General features: G+C 28.4%; 1 long non-coding RNA gene across 1 annotated transcript; it reads left to right on the forward strand.

Moving 5' to 3' along the window:
* Positions 1–9,268: 9,268 nt before the first annotated feature.
* LOC120579680 (uncharacterized) lies at positions 9,269–9,997 on the forward strand. The gene is made up of 2 exons (XR_005645430.1): positions 9,269–9,418; positions 9,633–9,997. It is a non-coding gene; the product is annotated as an uncharacterized lncRNA (long non-coding RNA).
* Positions 9,998–20,979: the final 10,982 nt, after the last annotated feature.

The raw sequence follows: 20,979 nt of genomic DNA on the forward strand, positions 1-20,979 counted from the left end.
TTATATATTTTAGTTACAATAATATTTAAATTGGTAAGAACCTTTGGGGTCCTTAACTTTGATCTATTTTTTCAGATTGGTTTTAAAGTTTTTTCTTTTGCCATATTAGGTTTTTTTAAGTATAAAAAACTTGAACGTTTTGATCATTCTGTTTAACTCCGTTTTGCCACGCAACTCTAACACAATAAATTACATTTTTTGATTTTCTTTTAATAAAATATGATTTCAATAAAATTTTATTATTATAAATCTCAAATTAGAATTCATGTTTTTCAAACCTTTTTAGTTTCCTATTCAATTGAATATTTTAAAGGAAAATATTGAAACCACGATGTTCTGGACTTGTTAAAACTCACCAAATAAACAATCTTGTAATAAGTAAAGTTGAAGTGTAAATTGAATCCCGATGAAATACTTCTAAGCGACATACTAATTATTTTGATTTTAACTACCTCCGATCACATTCATAAGTAAATATTTGTTTTTTTGTCACATTGATAAGTAAATATTTGTTTTTTTTTTGTCCCATGAGCATAGCTCAGTTGGTAGGACAATACATTATTATATGCAGGAGCTGGGGTTCGAACCCCGAACACCTCACCTACCTATTCATCTTATAAGGTGAATTTTAACCACTGGCCTACCTGACAAAAAAAAAAAAATTGTTTTTCAGATTCACCCCATGCATCGCGGGGGAAAATTGTTATGGAATTGAATATATAATATTTTATGTCACATATCTCAAATTGTTTTAAATTTTAAGTAAAATTTTGAGAATATATTACAAACACAAATAATTCTTTAAAAAAAAAATATTAATAAGCTTCACACTATACTTAAAATAAATTTCAATAAGTTTCACACATTTTCATTTTTAAACATACAATGCCACGTCATTTTAAATAATTTGGCTTAATACCACTACCAACCAACCAAAACAAAGCAATAAGGTTATTAAACCAAGTTTGGCAAAAGGAATGCTGGAATAACAAGGTAAATTCGAAACCACAAATTTGAAGCCAATTAACTACACTCACTTATTTTAGGTTTTAAGTTGGTCCCTTATGTTTTAAAAGTTTTATGTTGGTCCTTTATGTTTTAACAGTTTTAAATTGGTTCAAAACGTTACTCACATTAGAATAAGTTAGTTCATTTTGTCACTTGACCGTTTAAAGATTCAGGTTGACAATATGGGTGATGGAAGTTACTTAATTTAGAAAACCAATTTTAAAACCTTTTTTTTTTTTTTTTGATATTTTTTGTTTTATTAAACTTAATATCATATCGTGGAAGAGACTAACTATTTTAAAATGAATAACGTTTTAGATCAATTTGAAAATTTTAAAATGTAAGGGACCAACTTGAAACGTATAAAACATAAAAGACTAACTTAAAACCAAAAATAAACATAAGATATCAAACATGCAATTAAGCCAATTTAAACCCATAGTAATGGACATTTTCATTTTATAGAAAATGGAGAGGATGCCAATGTGTATTTTTAATATAAATTCGAAGTGTTTTATTTTTTAAGGTCCCTACCATCGATGTAATCCCATTATTTGAGTCACAATTGGGTATCAAATTTGAGTATATTTTTCAATCGAAATCCAAATCTAAGTTCGTTTAAACTTTTTGGTGGAATTTAATTTTTATTCTGAGAGACTAACTAATTTTGTTAGACTCATACCCCGTTAATAAATTTTAAGTGTGGTTCACAAGAATGTTTTTATTATTCAGAAGAAATGTACTTTATCACAATTTTAATAAGTACTTTTTTAGTAATGGTTATGATCCATAGTGTATCATATCAAGTATTCCACTTTCTCTTTTTTTTACTATAAAGTACATATGTGTCAATTTAAAAATATGTTTGTTTTGACATAAGTAGGAGGAAAGAATAAAAAGGGGCGAGTTAAAGAAAAAATAATGGAGTTCACCCGTTTTACAAGAGTCTTCTATATGCGAAGAAAGGACAAAGAGAGAGATTTATTTTTTCTTTCATTCTATAGATACCTTTACTTCAAGAGTGTATTCGAATGATTTACATCTACGAACTGCCTTCACTTTTGAAATTTGAAAAGTCAAGATTTTGATGGTGTATTTGATGAATTGGTAAGTGCATTAAATCGTATCAAGTAATAAAGTAGTAAGTTAATCGTCTCCCTTTGCTCAAAAAAAGTTAATCGTTTCCACAAAGATTGTCGTTCGAATCGGTAATTAGCAGATTCTATTTAGAAAAGAAAATAAAAGAAATATATTTGAAGTGGTAGCATGGTTTTAATTGTCTTGTCCAATGCGAGATTATGTTTGGTTGATTTTGAAAGAATAACGACGATTTAGGAATCATTGAAATTCACCCTCCGTCTTTGTTGGAAATTAAATTAAGAAATCATTACATATAATTTGTCTTATATTTGAATTTAAAAAAGTAGAACATAACCTTGTGATAAATCCCTGGACGTTTATTTTAATATCTCGCAATTCAACCTTTTACAATTACAAGGTCCCTAAATATGAGTTATAGCCATAAATCCATACTCAGATTCAGTTATATTAGAAGCTAAGCAATTCACCATTTCCATGGAGGCGAGGGTTGTCAATCATATGCTTCATCTAAGATACAGTGTAATAACAGACCTATACGAATTAAATAAGACTTTATATTATAAATTGAATAAAAACATTATTAATACAATCCAACAAAAAATAAGGGGTTCATCGTGGAACCCTAATCAAAGAGATTTAGTTGTTCATAAAAACAAACATCATTATAAACTAGTAGAAAAATATACCCTAGAGAGAACAAGAGGAGGATGGAGATACTCTGCCTTAAAACTTATAATGCTTGACCCTTGCCTTGTACCTCAAGCTTTCAGAATGAATGAAAGAGTGTTCATGTGTCTCTATTTATAATGCATGATCATATACGGGGTTAAGAGAGTGAAAATAGGGTTTTTCCACCAAAAAGACCTTGGAAATCAACACCTCATTCATGTGTCCATGTCTGGGGTGCAAGATTTGGTGCGTAGGGGAGCATAGGGTTGTAGCTACCACTGTCCCATTCATAGGGCGCATGGCTTCATGCGCAGAGGTCTTATTAGGCAGCCCCTCCTACGTGAATTCAACAGTTTTTACCCTTTTTCGCTCTATCTTTCGTCTTGCAATGCCTTGGAACTTGAAATGAATTTTCTTCACTTTGTATTGTCTTCAAATACCTTCTAAGAACTATTGAAATTCAATCTTTACATTCTCGATCCTTCATGTGATGTCTTGTGTTCCCGATTAACATGATTTCTGTAACATCTTGGATTTTAATCCAAGACATTACGTCTATCTTCTTTGTATTTTTTTGAAAAATAATACTTTTTAAAAAAAAATAATGGTCAAACATAATAAATTACTCACAAGAACTTAACAAAAGTAGTTAACCTAATTTAATTACAAACCTAACTTTTTTTTTAAGCAAAAGGGGTGAAGATGGTAAACCAACTGCAACACCCTATATAAATATAATAATGGAAAGAAAAACAAAAGGAGAAGTGGGATATAAACCAAAACCTTCTCAAATAAAAAACGAAGCAAAACGGGGGACAAAAGTCAAACCCAAAGAAGAAACAAGAAAAAGGAAAAATAAACGAAAAGGAAAATAAAAAGATGAAAGGAAAAACACAAGCAGCTACTGTATCTTACCCGTAGATCGAGTATTATGAACTTGAAAACCCTTTTGAACCTTCTTTTTCTTGGCCTTAGACACCACCTCGATGAAAGGCTCTTCAGTAGCAGCAGAATCAGCATCGAATTTGTTCTTTAATAGCTGCAGCGTTTTCTTCCTCATCGGTGTAGATTCGATGCCCAATACCTCTAGTATTGTTCCCATTCCAAACAGACTGCAAGATCTCCAAGTCATGAGCGACATTGGGATTTAAAACCTCTTTGGAAACCTCGACATTGGAGGAACCCAAACCTAACATTTCAAATCGAGTTAACTATGCAACTAATAAACTTCAAAACTATTTTAAACTACAATTCGAAAAACCCAAATTTGTTCCCCATGTACACACTTCAAACAAAACATCAAGCACACATCATATTTTCTTTGATACCTAAAATGTTGGTTGTAAGGGTTAGTCTTCAACATCCATGAAATAAAATCAATAATAACTTACAACATCAAATAAAAATATACAACCATCATCAAGGAATTGTGCTAAAGCATTTTTTTAGTTTTAAATATTCATCACTCTAAATATATTATAAGAACAAACACAAGACCCAATACTCAATGTTAATGCAGATGCATGAAATGAAAGTAGACATGATCCGGATATCGCCCCAATTGGCATAATAGTTTTAATCGCCCCATTTGACATAACAATAATAATCGCTTCATTTGTCACTTAAAAATTCATTGAATCACCTCATTTGGCATATAATAATCGCCTCATTTAGTACTTATAAATCCATTGATCGAATCGCCCTATTTGACACTTAAAAATCCATTGAATCGCCCATTTGACATATAATAATAATCACCCAATTTGACACTTAAAAATTCATTGATCGAATAGCCCCATTTGACATATAATAATAATCGCCCCATTTGACACTTCAAAATCCATCAAACGCTATGATATGGATGCTCTCCACTCTTTAACTTTTCAGGCTCTTAAACCACAAAATTTATGAATTTCACATCATCACTAAAACTTCATAATCAATAAACTTTAGCACAACCCCTAAACCACATACACAACGAAAAATCACTTCAACTCAACAAAAGCAATCAGCAAGATTTACACATTCTTCAAATCACATACTTTAACAAAATTGCAACTCACAAATTCTTATATTTATCAATCTTAATAATAATAATAATAATAATAATAATAATAATAATAATAAATCTTTTCACTCATCCATCGAATCAATAAGCATATCAATTCAACATCATAACCTATCACTTTCATTTAGATCATGATCATGACTAGAGCCCTTGCGATAATTAATTAATTGTTTGACTTCCTAGCAAGACATTAAATCTACACGCATCAACATTTACTCCACTCGATCTACACTTGATGATGGTGCCCCTTTCAATTTTTGCTCATACTTACTCTCTTGTTTTCTCCTCTCTATCTCATGTTCTTTCCTCTCTTTTTATTAAAGCATGAAAAGATGATGGAATGAAGGCGAGAGAGGAAGTGAGTCACACCTGCTCTCTTGTTATGAATAGGAATTTTAGAGAATTTAGGTGGGGAGTAAAGTTATAGTGCACATGACTCTACCTACCTATTTATGTTTTTGGCTGAATACATAATATACTTGTTTCTTTTGTTCTCTTTATTTTTCTAAATATCAAGTGAAATATTATTCTATCGTATCTACCAAAAAAAAAAAAAAAATCATACTATCGTTAAAATATAACACAATAAATAGATATAATAACAATATTTAGTATAGTCACTAAATCAAGTAAATAGGTATACCCTCATCACTTCATAGCAAACACATATGAGGAAAATTAGTCCCTTGCTCACAAAATAAATAAGTAAAATACGACAATGGCTAGAAGAAATATAATTATATACCTTTTAATTATCTTTGTCAAATACTTCACTAAAAAAAATTATCTTTGTCAAATAATTATATACATTATCACTACTCTAATATATTACTAAAAAAACTAAATTTAGTGAGGGAAATTTAGTGAGGAAAAACGTAAAATCCCTCTCTAATTCCGTCACTAAATTTTGCGACCAAGGAATTTGTGAGGAATTTCATTTTTTCCGTCACTAATTTTGCTTTTTCTAGTAGTGATATACACCAAAATGTTATAATAATTACTTGCACACACATACATGAAAATTACTTAAAATAATAGCTAGCTAGTGATTTATAAGACGAACATATATACATAGATACATAAAAAGATAATTTACAAAAATCAAGGATGTTACATTATTATCCCTTTAAAATAGTTTCGTCCTCGAAACTAGAATGTCTAAAAAGATTAGAGTGAAACCCCTAATTTAAATAAGATCATATGATACTAGAATCAATTCATTAAAAGGAATGAGAATAAAATATTCTTAAATATAAGTAGGATAAAATAATTATGAATAGGTTAAAACAAAATTTTAGGGTCTTACAATTTCTCATTAAAAAAACTCAAAACAACTATAAAATTACATGATATAGGATAATAGTGAATTACAATGACTCAAATAAAAACAATACAATAAGTTCCTCAAACCATTGATAAACCATTGACTTCTAATTTGCCTTCAAATGCAAAGAAATACACTAAAAACATCATATGTTATTCTATCATCAATATTCATCTTGAAAGAGTATTTTAGATACATCCCACCACCATCCCCGTTCTCTCCCACCATCCACACCTTCCCCATCATTGTCTCCTCCGTCTTCCTTCCAGCCACCATCGTCCAAACCTTTTTGGGAAAGATGTGCATGTCTCTCTTGTGGTTGTAATACTCTAAACCCTTAAAGCGATAAATCACGCGAATCATCCAAACCTCTTACTTTCTTGACATTATAGTTGAGATGTATGACAAAAGTAAAAGGAAAACGATGCACATGCAATAATGTTATTGTCACTTTTCCATACGTAAAATAAACTGCATGTGTAATAATAGTATAATATAATGCATTGATAGATAGATGATACAAATAAGTCACAAATTTGTCTCTTCCTTTCTCCCATCACCTATCTCTAGTTTTTGGGAATTTCCTTGAGTAGCGTGTAGTATACGAGTGTTTCTATATCTAAATTTTGATATAAATAAATGATTTATCTTTTCTACCAATGATAATTTTATAATTTAGAGTATAAAATTAACTTTTAAATAACCATAATATATTGTCTTTTGTAATTTCTCACATATTTTAATTTTATTTTGGGTTGTTTTATGTTTTATAATAGGATTTTAAAACTATAAGTTAGTAAAATTGTGAATAAAAAATAGAAAAAAATATTTTTTCAAATTTTGATTATATTAAAGTAGACCCGCAATCCTAATTTTTTCGAAGTGTATTAGATTATTATTATTTTGCTAGATTATTAGAAATTTTTTAAAAAAATATTGAGGGAGTAAAGTGTAGATTTTAACATAAGAGGTGAGGAGAATGTAATTCAAGCTTCTTCTAGGAGAAGGGAGTAAAATATTTTCTAATATGTTTTGAATAAAAGAGAAAGGGAGTGTATATTTTAACATAAGAGAGGAGAATAGTGTAATTCAAGCATCTTTGAGGGGAGGGGAATATAATTTACTCTTATATTTACTCTCTCCGTCTTAAATTATATGTCGCTTTGGGAAAAATTGTCCCAAATTATATGTATATTTACAATATCAATGAAGCACTAATTACACTTTTTCTATTATATCATCTTAACTATTTATTACTCTCTTCTTTTAATTCTTTAATTTATCTTTCCCGTACCATTTATTAATTAAGGATAATTTGTAAAATAACTCACAATTTTGTATTAGAAATAGTGTCAATTTATTTCTCTAAAAATTTTAAATTACTTTTTCTCAATCAATATTTACTTTAATTTTTATGGAATCCTTAACATGTTCTCGTAATATGTGTAAGGCATGTTTTTTTTAGAGGGAATGTGTAAAGCATGTTAGCATGACCCAAAAATAATGGCAAATTCTATGGTACATCCAAAAATTTGAGTGTATCGGTACACCCAATCAACAAATTAATAGTTAAATGTGTTATTTTTTGAAGAGAAAAATTGTTTTCCATCACCTATAATTATACTAATTAAATCTTATTAACCAAAAACGTCGACGAAATAAAATTTAATTTTTCTGAGTTTTTAGTACTCATAATAGAGATTTTTGATTATTTTTTACAATAAAATGTAAAAAAATTAGTATGATTTTTATAAACAATGAAATGACGTTTTTTTCTTGCAAAATGACATTTTCTAAAATATAAATATTAACAAATAGCTCTTTATTCCATAAAAAATAATAATTAATTTAAAGATTTTTAAAGTAGGAGTACCGGTACACCTTAATTTGTGGGTGTACCGTAGAAGTTCCCAAAAATAATTGATAAAAATTTACTTTTGCATATTTCCATCACATATCCAAGCGTGCCATATATTCTCATTTTCTATCTAATTCTCCTTACTTTTATTTCTCAAAATTGTTAATCCCTGCTTTCATTTTTAACTAGCTGTGATTTTATGACATTTTACGAATATCAAAAAAATCAATAAAATTTTATTACTTTAATTTGATATACAGTAAAAATATTTTTATAGAATCATTTTCATTATTTCAAGCTATATTGCAACACATAAATAAGCCCATCATTGACAAAATAATCATTAATATTACATTAAAGTTTAAACCTTAAAAAAGACAAACAAATAAAAACAATGATTTTTATAAATACAATAATAAAATATGATAGGGGAGTGTATTATTTTAGTGGGTGATGTTTCTTTGCAGTGTAATGTGAAAGACACTTGGATATGGCATTTGGATCCTTATGCAGGTTATACAATTAGCAGCGCTTATCATTTTCTGACTACTCAGGACATTTCTCGGGTGGAAGGTGCAGATGCTCTAGTTTGGCATAAACATGTTCCACTTAAGGTCTCAATTTTTGCTTGGAGGTTGGTAATAAATAGGTTGCCTACAAGGTCAAACCTTTCGCATCGCGGTATCCTCTTAGATTCGGATTCGGGTTGTTTGTTAGGGTGCGGCCAATTCGAGACTTCTCAGCATTTATTTATTTCTTGTGGTTTTTATGGCACTTTGTGGTTTCAGGTGCGGTCTTGACTTGGTGTCTCAGGCCCAAACCCCATTACTGTCTCAGATCATTTCCTTCAGTTCTCTCATTCAGCAGGTGGAGGTCGAGCAAGGTGCTCCTTTTTGCAGCTTGTTTGGTTGGTTACTGTGTGGATCATTTGGAATGACCGTAATCAAAGGTTGTTTAACAATACAGGTAGCTCCATTGATCAGTTGCTGAATAAAGTAAAGCGTCCCTTTGGTGGCTAAAAGCTAATAATGTTGTTTTTGTTTTTGGTTTCCATTTGTGGTGGTCATGTCCTTTGGCTTGTTTGGGACTTGGCTAATTTTTGTTTGACCATGTATATTTGTAAATACTTGGGGCCTCCTTGGTACATCTTGTACTTGGAGGTGTCCGTGGTTTGTTAATATAAGTTCCATTTTTTATTGTTAAAAAAAATATGATACAAAAGTAAAATCATATCATGAGTACTATATAATGAACTTGAAGTTTGTTATTCATATTTCAAGAACAAAAGATAATAGAGTTCTAAAATAAAATCTTCACAAAAAAATGGCAAAACACATTTCTCAGTACTGTCTCTTGGGAATTTTATGCATTGCGTTGGTTCTAACTTCAGGTAAGAAACATACGAACTTTGAACCTTAAGTTCTATTTCATTCTCTTGCACTTCGGTTTTTGTAAAAAAAAAAAGAGGAAAATATTTGCTTAATTAGTTCAATTGTTTATTATATTTGATCCGAAAAAATTGATATAATCTTTTACATTGTTGTAATGTAGTTAACATTATATAAATATGCGTTTTGAATATGTGAATTTTATTTTTGTTGCAGGACCAACACCAGGTGCTAGCTGCGATGATCCTGTGATTTGTGAAAGCTATGCTGGTTGCGACCTTTGGTGCCGCGCAACCTTTGGTTACAACAGAGGAGTATGTACTGACATTCCGGGAACCTTATCTTGTTGCTGTATGTAATGAAATAAATTACATTATTATAAATATTTATATCTATTTTACTAAATAAGAAACATCTTCCTCCAAAGCTTTTATTTATATATGTTTTGAAGCATATATATCAATATGAAATAAAGAAAGAGATAGACTTGTGCAACTTTACTATATATATATGTAAGACATGTGTATCTGTAAACCAGATCAGTTCATAAGCAATGAAGAATTTACTATTTTGCAACATTACTATATTTTAGTTACAATAATATTTAAATAGGTAAAAACCTTTGGGGTCCTTAACTTTGATCTATTTTTTCAGATTGGTTTTAAGGTTTTTTCTTTTGCCATGTTAGGGGTCCTTAACTATATATGTTAAACATTTGTGTTCTTCTCTGATATGCCGTTTGCTAGAAAGAATGTTTTTCCGGATTAATGTATTTTCATTTTAGTTTTTTCAAAGAAAAAAAACTAATGACTCCACTATAAATATGAAAATGATCATAAATCTATAATAAATTAATAAGAGATCCAAAATAAAAACTTCATGAGTTACCAATTAACTACTCCATCCGTTCCTTTTTAAATGTTACTTTTGGAGAAATTTTTTGTTCCTATTTAACTGTCACTTTCAAAGTTCAATGCAAAATTAAATGTTGTTTTATCAATATTGTTCTTAGTTATTTATTGCGGAGAGAGAAATATATGAAATGAGATATTAAATGAATAAGGTCATTATAGTAAAAATATAGCTTATTGCATCAAAAGTAATATCAATTGTTGATTGTCTTAGTTTGTGTAAAATGTCAAAATGTGACAATTAAAAAGGAACGGGGGTAGTATCCCCGTGAGCTTAGCTCAGTTGGTAGGGATATTGCATATTATATGCAGGAGCCGGGGTTCGAACCCCGGACACTCCACTTCTCCACAATTAAATTGTGTGAGTTCTAGCCACTAGGCTAAAATCAAGAAACAAATATGGTAAAACTAAATGAATTTTTTCACTGTTCGATGAAGGAGAAAATTAAAAAATTGATCGTGACTTATAAATAAAAAGAATCAAAAAGAGAGTTTTTATTTTATTTGAACCAAACAGACCAACCCTTCGTGTCTCATTTTTTATCAGGTTAGACCGGACGGACGCAGTACTACTGGCGGATTCAAAATCTTGGCTCATCCCCACCAAAAAAACTGATTAAACGGGTCAACCGACGGGTTTAATCCATTTTACCATCCTTTTTATATACAACATCATATATACGCTTGATAAAAAGTCCCTCAACCATTAATACGATAAGAACTAATGTGTCTATTTGTTTTGCTAATAGCAATTTCCAAATGAAAATATCATAATTTCACAAGAAATTTACAAACAAAATATTCAAACTTTTCTTACGAGGTATGTAATATAAATACAAGAAACTATGCTACTTAAAGCATTACCTCATTTACAATATAACTCAAGATCATTTATACATTCAATTACACTTAGGGTGTATTGGATTGAGATTTTAAAAGACTGTTTTGATAGAGTTTTTTTTTGAAGATTTTAAAAGACTTTATTGGATTGTATTGATTTTGTGGGATTTTAAAAGATTTTTTTTAAAAGACTTTTTACAATCAAGATTCTTTGCAAGATTTTAATGGATTTATGATATAGATTTTAAAGGATTTTAATGGATTTTAAAGATTTTAAAAGGGTCAATAAATTTAAAGATACAGTATAGACTAAAAAATCTCAAAAACAAAAGTATAGTTATAAATCAACCGAAAAAAACATTGAATCAATGAGTGTAATATTTCTTCAAAAAAAAAAAAAGACTGTTAGATAATATACCACTAGCAGGTTGATTGATCTTAAAAATTCTGAACATATGATATCAAAATAAATAGACCTAAAAATAAGTTATGTTAGTTTATTGATTATAATAATTTGATTCAAAAATGCATGTTACAGGTAGAAAAATGCAAGTAGAAAAATTATTATAATACTAATGAACGTAAAGTTTTAATTTTTATAATAATTTGATATATAGGTAGATGGTAAATTAACCACAAGATTATACAGTACATTCTTTTTTTTAATGAACGTAAAAGTTATGTTAAGAAAAGTGCAAGTTAGAGGCATGATGATTTCGACAATAAGTTTGTCAAACAAAATATATAACCTGCCATTGTACAGTAGAACAGAAAAGAATTTGGAAGAAACGTAAAAAAAAAAAAATTTGGAAGAGTATTACAAAATCTCAAGGCTATATGTGGGAGAAAGAAAAGTCTCAAGGCTAGGTGTGAGATTGTTATTAGGTACATTTTACACTAAACAATTTCACAAAATCAACAATCAATTAAAATCTGTAGAGTTTTGAATACCACTAGACAATTTTTAAGTTATGCAAAATCTTAATTAAATACCACTGGATTTCATTGAACTCGTTAAAAAATCTTGAAAATCCTAATTGAATACCACAAGAATGTTTTACATTTCTTAAAAATCTTGATTGAATACCACAAGACTTTTATAAAATAAAAAAATCTTTTAAAATCCTTTAAAATCTCAATCCAATACACCCCCTTAGGTTTTTTCCCAAGTGTGTTTTAAGAAATTTACAAAAAAAATATTCAAATTTTACTTATAAGGTATGTAATATGATGATATGAGATGATAGATTGTGTCCAAGAGTGTTTGTAGTTATACCATTTAGAATAGATGAGATGATAGATTGTGGCCAATCCTAACGTTATCTCTATCCTTTTAAACTTCGTCGCTTTTCTTAAGAACTTATTTACGACCGTTAATATTCCAAAGTTGTGAATCATGTCAGTAATTTTACTACTCCTTCCGTTTTAAAATAAGTGTCATTTTAGCTAAAAACAATTTGTTTTAAAATGAATGTCACTTTACATTTTCAATACAACTTTAAATTTTTTCTTCCAACTTTACCCTCTCTAACTTTTCTCTCACAGAATTTTCAATGCAACTTTAATTTTGTATTTTTCTTATAAAGTAAGGACAGTTTAGTAAAAAACGTTATATCCAATGATTATTTCATTTCATTTCTTAATTTGTGTGCCAAAGTCTAAAACGACATTTTGAAACGGTGGAAGTATTTTTTTTAAGTCTATAATTTTACTATGCTTCAAAAGAAAATGCCTATATTTAATTGTTGTTTAAATGTTAATAAACATATCAATAAACCAATCAATATTGTTACTTTTAATGAAATTATTTTTATTTTTCTTATAATCCCCATAATTATTTATGAGTAAATTACTCACCCCTCCCTTCAATGATAATAATATTACAACTTCCTCCTTTCATGTTTCAAAATATACACAATCATCCCTTCAAATATGCTAAATTAATATTTTGGTTCGAATTTATATTATTTCGTTAAATTTCTTTTAACCATAATAAAAAAAAATATTTTATCAAAATAACATTTTTTTTTTTCTGATTCATATGTCAGTTTTGTTAGGGAGTGGTAATTTCTTGCCATTTTGAAGATCCAACAATTAATAGTCGGAACTTATGAGTATATATAAGTCAATACATAGTCGGGAATTTTTTTACCCAAGCAACAATTAATACAGCTTCAAAATTTTCTTTCCAAAAATAATATACATTAAAATTTGAAAACAACATATTTTCAATAAAATGGCACTTACAAAAGAGCAGAGGGAGCACTAAATTAGATATTTTTACAAAAGTCTTATTAAAGTGAGTGTTATATATTATAAAATAGCTTCTTTCTTTTTCTTTCTTATTTTAATTTGGTTATTTATGTTTTCAAATGTCTAACATTGTAATTTTTTTAGACTATTTGTAATACCTCTATTAACTAAAATATAGAAATCAAGAATGTTCATTTTCAACAAAACTCCTTTCAAAAAAAAAAAAAAAAATTTCAATGAAACTCAATCTTTATTAAATCCAGCACCCAATTCTTCAAATAAACTCTAATATTCATCTCGAACAAAAACAACATCATATCCAAAAATAAAAATATTCACATCTTCATCGTCTATTAAATCCATCTCATAAAAAAAAAACACTAATAAATAATATTGTGGTCTTTTGTTTGAACATTGATGCCGACACTACTTATGAGATAATGTTTGGGTGTTGTTGTTGTGTTTGAATCTTGAATAAGTGCCTACATTAATTGGTTCAATATTAGGTCCTATTTTAATTACTTTGGTTATTACGACAAAAAAAAACCATGAAGTAGCGGATCTTGAATTAATTTATTGGGGATGCCAAAATAATATATAATATAAATTAAACAGTTTCATAGAAAAAAATGAGTGACTATAATTCTCGTGGTTGTTTCCTTTTGATTATAGTGGGGAAGCCAACTCAATTCCCCACATGAACATTTTTTTCGAACCTGTGATATAACTAAGCTTGGCACGCCTTCTAAAAGCTTGGCACCCCTTCTATTGCGACCAAGTGAAACTTGTGATATAACTAAGCCTAATATATATATATATATATATATATATATATATATATATATATATATATATATATATATATATGAAACTTGGGGATGCCATGGCTCCCATGGATTCCCAAAGAGATCCGCCCAATTAATATTTTAGATTAATATCCTCTAAAAAAAAATTAAAATTAAAGATTAATAGTTGCTTTCTAATATATTTTAACAAATTCTCTCAAAAAAATATATTTTCTAACAAGAGAAATGCTAACAACACACATTCTAACACGCACTGGTCAATACACCCTCTTTGATTGATTAAAATTCATATGGGTCCCACCAAACCATGTGGGTCCCATACAAATTTAGAGGGTCTCATGTGAAAATTAATTAAGCTCGACTCAACTAATAAGAATTGTTATTCTCGACGATTGATTCGTATTTGATAGAAACCATTTTTGTGAATAGAAATCAACTTAATTCATGTTTACAATAAACTTAATTCAACTCAATTGCTCGAATCACATAATAATTTAGGATAAGAACTGACAGTGAATCAAGTAAAAAAGATGGATTACTTCTAAGATCATCCACAACACAGCACCCCACATTGGGTGCTTAAGTGAGTCATCTATGTTCACATCACCAATTTTACAGTAATACTGAATAAGAATCAATTTTCTCCAACCCAGCACCTCAAAAGAAATTATTAAATAGCCCCATAAATAACTCTATATCATTACATATTTAACAAATTTTTTTTATTTTACTAAGATTTATTAAATGGAACCCATGAAAAATGAAGAGAGAGAGTGCTTCCATAGTCACCCTCCTCTATAACATCCATATATTATACTCCACAATAGGAATGCCTATTTAATATAGTGGTAAATAGGAGAAGCATCCACCATTGTGGATGGTCTAACCACACCTCGAATAAGGAATTACATACATTACTTTCCAACTTCCATTATTAGTTCTTTCAAAAAAAAAAAAAAAACTAATAATCAAAAGAAACGTATATCGATTAATTAATTAACTCTTACTTTTTAACGAGAAAACAAATATATGTCATGTGCCACTTATTTTCCTGAGACGTTTGACAAAAAAAATAGGAAATAAACTGCATGTGTAATAGTATAATATCATGCATTGATATATTCTTCATGGTGGCATTTCACATGAAAAAGGTTAATCTTTTCCCATCATGGGAAAGTTGGATTAAATGATTAGATTAAGTGAAGAACATATTCTTAACATGTTCTCTCAACACTAGATTTTTCTTCACACTATATTCCAACAATTTAAAAATTCTGAAAATTAATTTTCAAAAATTAAAAAAATCGAAAAAATATAAAAATAATTCAGATAATTTTTTTTTTTTAAATTCAGCAATTCATTTATTGAATGTTAGAATTTTTTTTTTTTGAAAAAATGAAAAAAAAATTGTTCAGAATTTTATTTCAAAAACCTTATTTTCCAGAATTTTATTTTCTTAGAAAAATAAAAAAATTTAATTTCAAAATATTTTTTTTAGGATTTTTATTTTATTTTTCAGAATATCTTATTTAATTATGAAATTAAAAAATATATTCTTTTTAGAAAAATAAAAATTTATCTTAGTTTCCAAAATTTTATTTTTATTGAAATAATTTTTTTTTCAAAAAAAAATCTAACATTCAATAAATGAATTACAGAATTTAAAAAAAAAAATTATCTGAATTTTTTTTATATTTTTTTAATTTCTGAAAATGAATTTTCAGAATTTTTAAATTGTTGGAAGATAGTGTGAAGAAAAATCTAGTGTTGAGAGAGCATGTTAAGAATATGTTCTTCACTTAATCTAATCATTGAATCCTACTACTTTCCCATGATGGGAAAGGATTAACCTTTCTCATGTGAACACACACCATACTTCATCTATATGTAAGTCAAAACATTGTCTCTTCCTTTCTCCCATCAACTTTCTCTAGTTTTTGGGAATTTCCTTGAGTAGTCGTGAAGCATACAAGTGTTTCTATATTTAAATTTTGATATAAATAAATGATTTCTCTTTTCTACAAATGATCAGTTTTATAATTTAGTTTATCAAATTAACTTTTAAATAACTATATTTTATTGTCTTTAGTAATTTTTTCACATATTTTAAATTTGTTTTAGGTTGTTTAATGTTTTATAATAGGGTTTTAAAACAACGTGTTAGTGGACTTGTGAATAAAAAATAGCAAAAAATATGTTTTTAAATTTTGATTATATTAAAATAGACCCGTAATATTATTTTTTTCCCAAAGTGTTTTGGATTATTATTGTTTTGCTATTAGATATAAAAAAAAAATATTATTGAGGGAGTAAAGTGTACATTTTAACAGATGTAATTCAAACTTCTCCTGGTGAAGGGGGGTAAAATATTTTCTAATATGTTTTGAATATGAGATACGAGGGGATGAAAGTGTATATTTTAACATAAAAGGGAAGAGGAATGTAATTCAAGTATCTTTGAGGGGAGGGGAGTGTAATGTACTCTCTCCGTCTTCAATTATATGTCGCTTTGTGAAGAAAAAAATTGTTCCAAATTATATGTCGTTTTACAATACATTGTCGTTTTTCCTATTACACCATCTTTAACTATTTATTCATCTATCTTCTTTCAATTCCTTAATTTATCTTTCCCACACCATTTATTAATGAAGGACAATTTTGTAAAACAACACAACTCATAATATCATTTTCTTATACAAAATTAATTATATTTTTTAATACGTGTGAAATGACCAAAATGTCATAAAATTTTATTACTTTAATTTGATATAAAATAAAATAATAAATATTATTACTTATCTTTAAAAAAATATCACATTAAATTTTAAAAATGACAAACAAATAAAAACAATGATTTTTATAAATACGATAATAAAAAAAAAATACAAAGGCAAAATCATATCATGAGTACTACTCCCTCCGGTCCTATTTATAAGAGAATTTTGGGTCAACAAAAGTTGATGTATCTAGTTAAAAATTCAGTCCAAATACATTCACTTTTGTTGACCTAAATTTCTCTTATAAATAGGACCGGAGGTAGTATATAATAAACTTGAAGTTTGTTATTCATATTACGAGAACAAAAGATAATAGAGTTCTAAGATAAAATCTTCACAAAAAAAATGTCGAAACCCATTTCCCAATATTGTCTCTTGGGAATTTTATACATTGCCTTGGTTCTAGCTTCAGGTAAGAAACATATGAACTTTCAACCTTAAGTTTAATTTCTCTTTCCTGCACTTCGATTTTTGCAAAAAAAATTAGGAAAATATTTGCTTAATTAGTTCAATTGTTTATATTGCCGTAATGTAGTTAACATTATATATTAATTCTTAAAAAAAAAATAAAAAATAGCTTAAATATGCGTTTTGAATATGTGAATTTTATTCTGTGGCAGGACCAACACCAGGTTTGAGTGACTGCTATTATCCTACGATTTGTGATAGCCAAGCTATTTGCGACACAAGGTGCCGCGGAATGCAGTATCAAAGAGGATTATGTATTGAGTTTCCGCCACTTACTTGTTGTTGTGCTAAATGAAATAAATTACATGATTATAAATATTTATATATGTTTAACCACATATGGCATGAACTAAATAAGAAACATCTTCCTCCAAAGTTTTTATTATATATGTTTGAAGCATATATTGTGATTCTCAGCAGAAGAATAAGTGGAGAAATTGAAAGTATGTGGCCAAGCTCAATATTAAAAAATAATAGTGTGGTGGACCAATAAAAAAGATGCTAGCCACAAATCACATTTGGTGTGTTTTCGTCTTGTATCATTGAGCATTTTCCTTTAAATAATAAATATATAAGACATGTGTATGTGTAAAACAGACCAGTTCATAAGCAATGAAGAATTACTATTTTGCAACTTACTATATTTTAGTTACAATAATATTTTAATAGGTAAAAACCTTTGGGGTCCTTAACTTTGATCTATTTGTTTAGTTTGGTTTTAAAGTTTTTTCTTTTGCCATATTAGGTTTTTTTAAAACTCAAAAACTTAAAGTTTTGATCATTTTGTTTAATTCGGTTGTTGCCACAAAACTCTACCACAACAAATTACATTTTAAAGGAAAATATTGAAACCACGATGTTGTGGACTTGTTAGCTTCTAACAGACACTCGTGTATTTTAACGGTTTTAACGGAAAAATATTAAGACGTGCAAGTTTAAAGATTTAAATGAGTAGTATCAAAACATACATAAAGGATCACTCCTAAAAGCGAGTCATAACTAAGGTGGTGTTTGTTTATAAGGAAAGATAGTGACGGGGGTGGAAAAGTTGAGGGAAAGAAAGAGTTTCCCTTGATTGGAACAAAGGAACATGACAAAAGAAAGAAACTGATATGGCCTCACAAAAATCTTTTTTTCCCCTCAAATTTGTAAATAAAGTGGGAGTGGACAAATTTTTAGACCGAAAAGACAATGTAGCCCTTATTTTATCATCTATAGTCCCGTGTTGTTGTTTCTAATATATGCACCATTATTTTTCTGAAAATGGCAAACGTGTGTTGTGCAATTAACGTGCTGTCGTAGTTCTTCTTCAAAGTACATAATTTTATGTATGATTTTATTAAATAAACATATATTTCTACGTGTTGAAATGCATGTAAATTACCTTATTTATATATAAGGGTATTTATCTCATTTACTAAATATACATCTTTCTTTCCACCAAAAAAACAACCTAAAAATCATCTTACTTTCCTTTTACTTTCTATTTACTTTCATTATTTAATCATTTTTTACTTTTACTTTCTTTCCTCTCACAATCCAAACATAGCCTAAAGGACCGCGTATATAATATGACCATTTTAAGTTAGGAGAGTTCGTTACGGCGTTAAGATTTTTTTTTTTTTTTTTATATATTCACATTGACATCAAAATAGTAATAAATATATACTGTATATAAAGGAAACTACCCTTTCATCACTTTTGGGCTGACGTTTTCCTTTCCAAAAATACCCTCTATTTTTAATACAAATAACACAGGTAATAAATAGATAAGAATAAATTTAAATATTAAAATAAAAGTGTAACAAACACAAATGTTCAATTTTTTATCATTTAAAAAGTGTAATAAACTAGATTAGTGTATTTATACTAACTTTTTCATTATCTCAATTATACCCTTAAACAACAATTTTTTCTATAAGAAATATTATTGATGGTATCATTAAAAAAATAAAAATTTAGATTATATTTTTTTTGTTATATCGTTGATTTCATTGAAATAGATAATCATGATTAATTTATCAAAATAACATTTATTTTTCTAATTCATATGTCAGTGTTGTTCGCTATCAAAGGAGTAGTAATTTCTTGCCATTTTGAAGATCCAACAATTAATAATAGTCGGGACTTTGTTTTTTTGAAGAAGCAATTAATAGTCGGAACTTATGAGTATTTGTCAGTCAATACATAGTCGGGAATTTTTTTACCAAAGCAACGATTAATACTACTTCAAAATTTTCTTTCCAAAAATAATATACATTAAAATTTGAAAACAACATATTTTCAATAAAATGGCACTTACAAAAGAACAGAGGGAGCACTAAATTAGATATTTTTACAAAAGTCTTATTAAAGTGAGTGTTATATATTATAAAATAGCTTCTTTTTCTTTCTTATTTTAATTTGGTTATTTATGTTTTCAAATGTCAACATTATAATTTTTTTAGACTATTTGTTATACCTCCATTAACTAAAATATAGAAATCAAGAATGTTCATTTTCAACAAAACTCCTTTCAAGAAAGAAAAAAAAAACTTCAATGAAACTCAATCTTTATTAAATCCAGCACCCAATTCCTCAAAGAAACTCAAATATTCATCTCGAACAAAAACAACATCATATCCAAAAATAAAAATATTCACATCTTCATCTTCATCGTCTATTAAATTCAACTAAAAAAAACACTAATAAAGAATATTGTGGTCTTGTGTTTGAACTTGATGCCAATACTTATGAGACAATGTTTGGTTGTTGTTGTTGTGTTCGAATCTTAAATCAGTTCCTACATTGGTTCAATGTTCGGTTCTATTTTAATTACTTTGGTTATTACGACAAAAAGAACCATGAAGTAGCGGATCTTGAGTTAATTTGTTGGGGGTGCCAAAATAATATGTAATAGTTTGGTGGTTGGTTCCTTTTGATTATAGTGGGGAAGCCAATTCAATTCCCCACAAGAACATTTTTTTCGAACCTGCGACATTTCGCTAAAAACTTGGCACCCCTTCTATTGTGACCAAGTGAAACTTGTGATATAACTAAGCCTAATATCATATATATAGGAAACTTGGGGGATGCCATGGCTCCTATAGGTCCCAAAGGAGATCCACCCAGTTAACATTTTAGATTAATATCCTCTCAAAAAAAATTAGAGATTAATAGTTGCTTTCTAATATTTTCTAACAAATTCTCTCAAAAAAAAAAAAAAAATTTCTAACAAGAGGAATGCTAACAACATACATTCTAACGCACACTTTTCAATACACTCGCTTTGATTGGTTGAAATTCATATGGGTCCCACCAAATCATGTGGGTCCCATACAAATTTAGTGGATCCCTTGTGCTTTTTAACCAATCAAAGAGAGTGTGTTGAAAAATGTGTGTTGCTAGTAGGGCTGGCAATGAACCGAACCAACTCGAATATAGTTCGGAATTCGACTCGACAATTAATTCGTTGAACTTGGTTCATGAACGAAACAAGCTGAACTTGAGTTAAGAGTTAAGTCCGTTA

The sequence above is a fragment of the Medicago truncatula genome, chromosome 3 (genome assembly GCF_003473485.1).
Source record: "Medicago truncatula cultivar Jemalong A17 chromosome 3, MtrunA17r5.0-ANR, whole genome shotgun sequence".
Classification (NCBI taxonomy): domain Eukaryota; kingdom Viridiplantae; phylum Streptophyta; class Magnoliopsida; order Fabales; family Fabaceae; genus Medicago; species Medicago truncatula.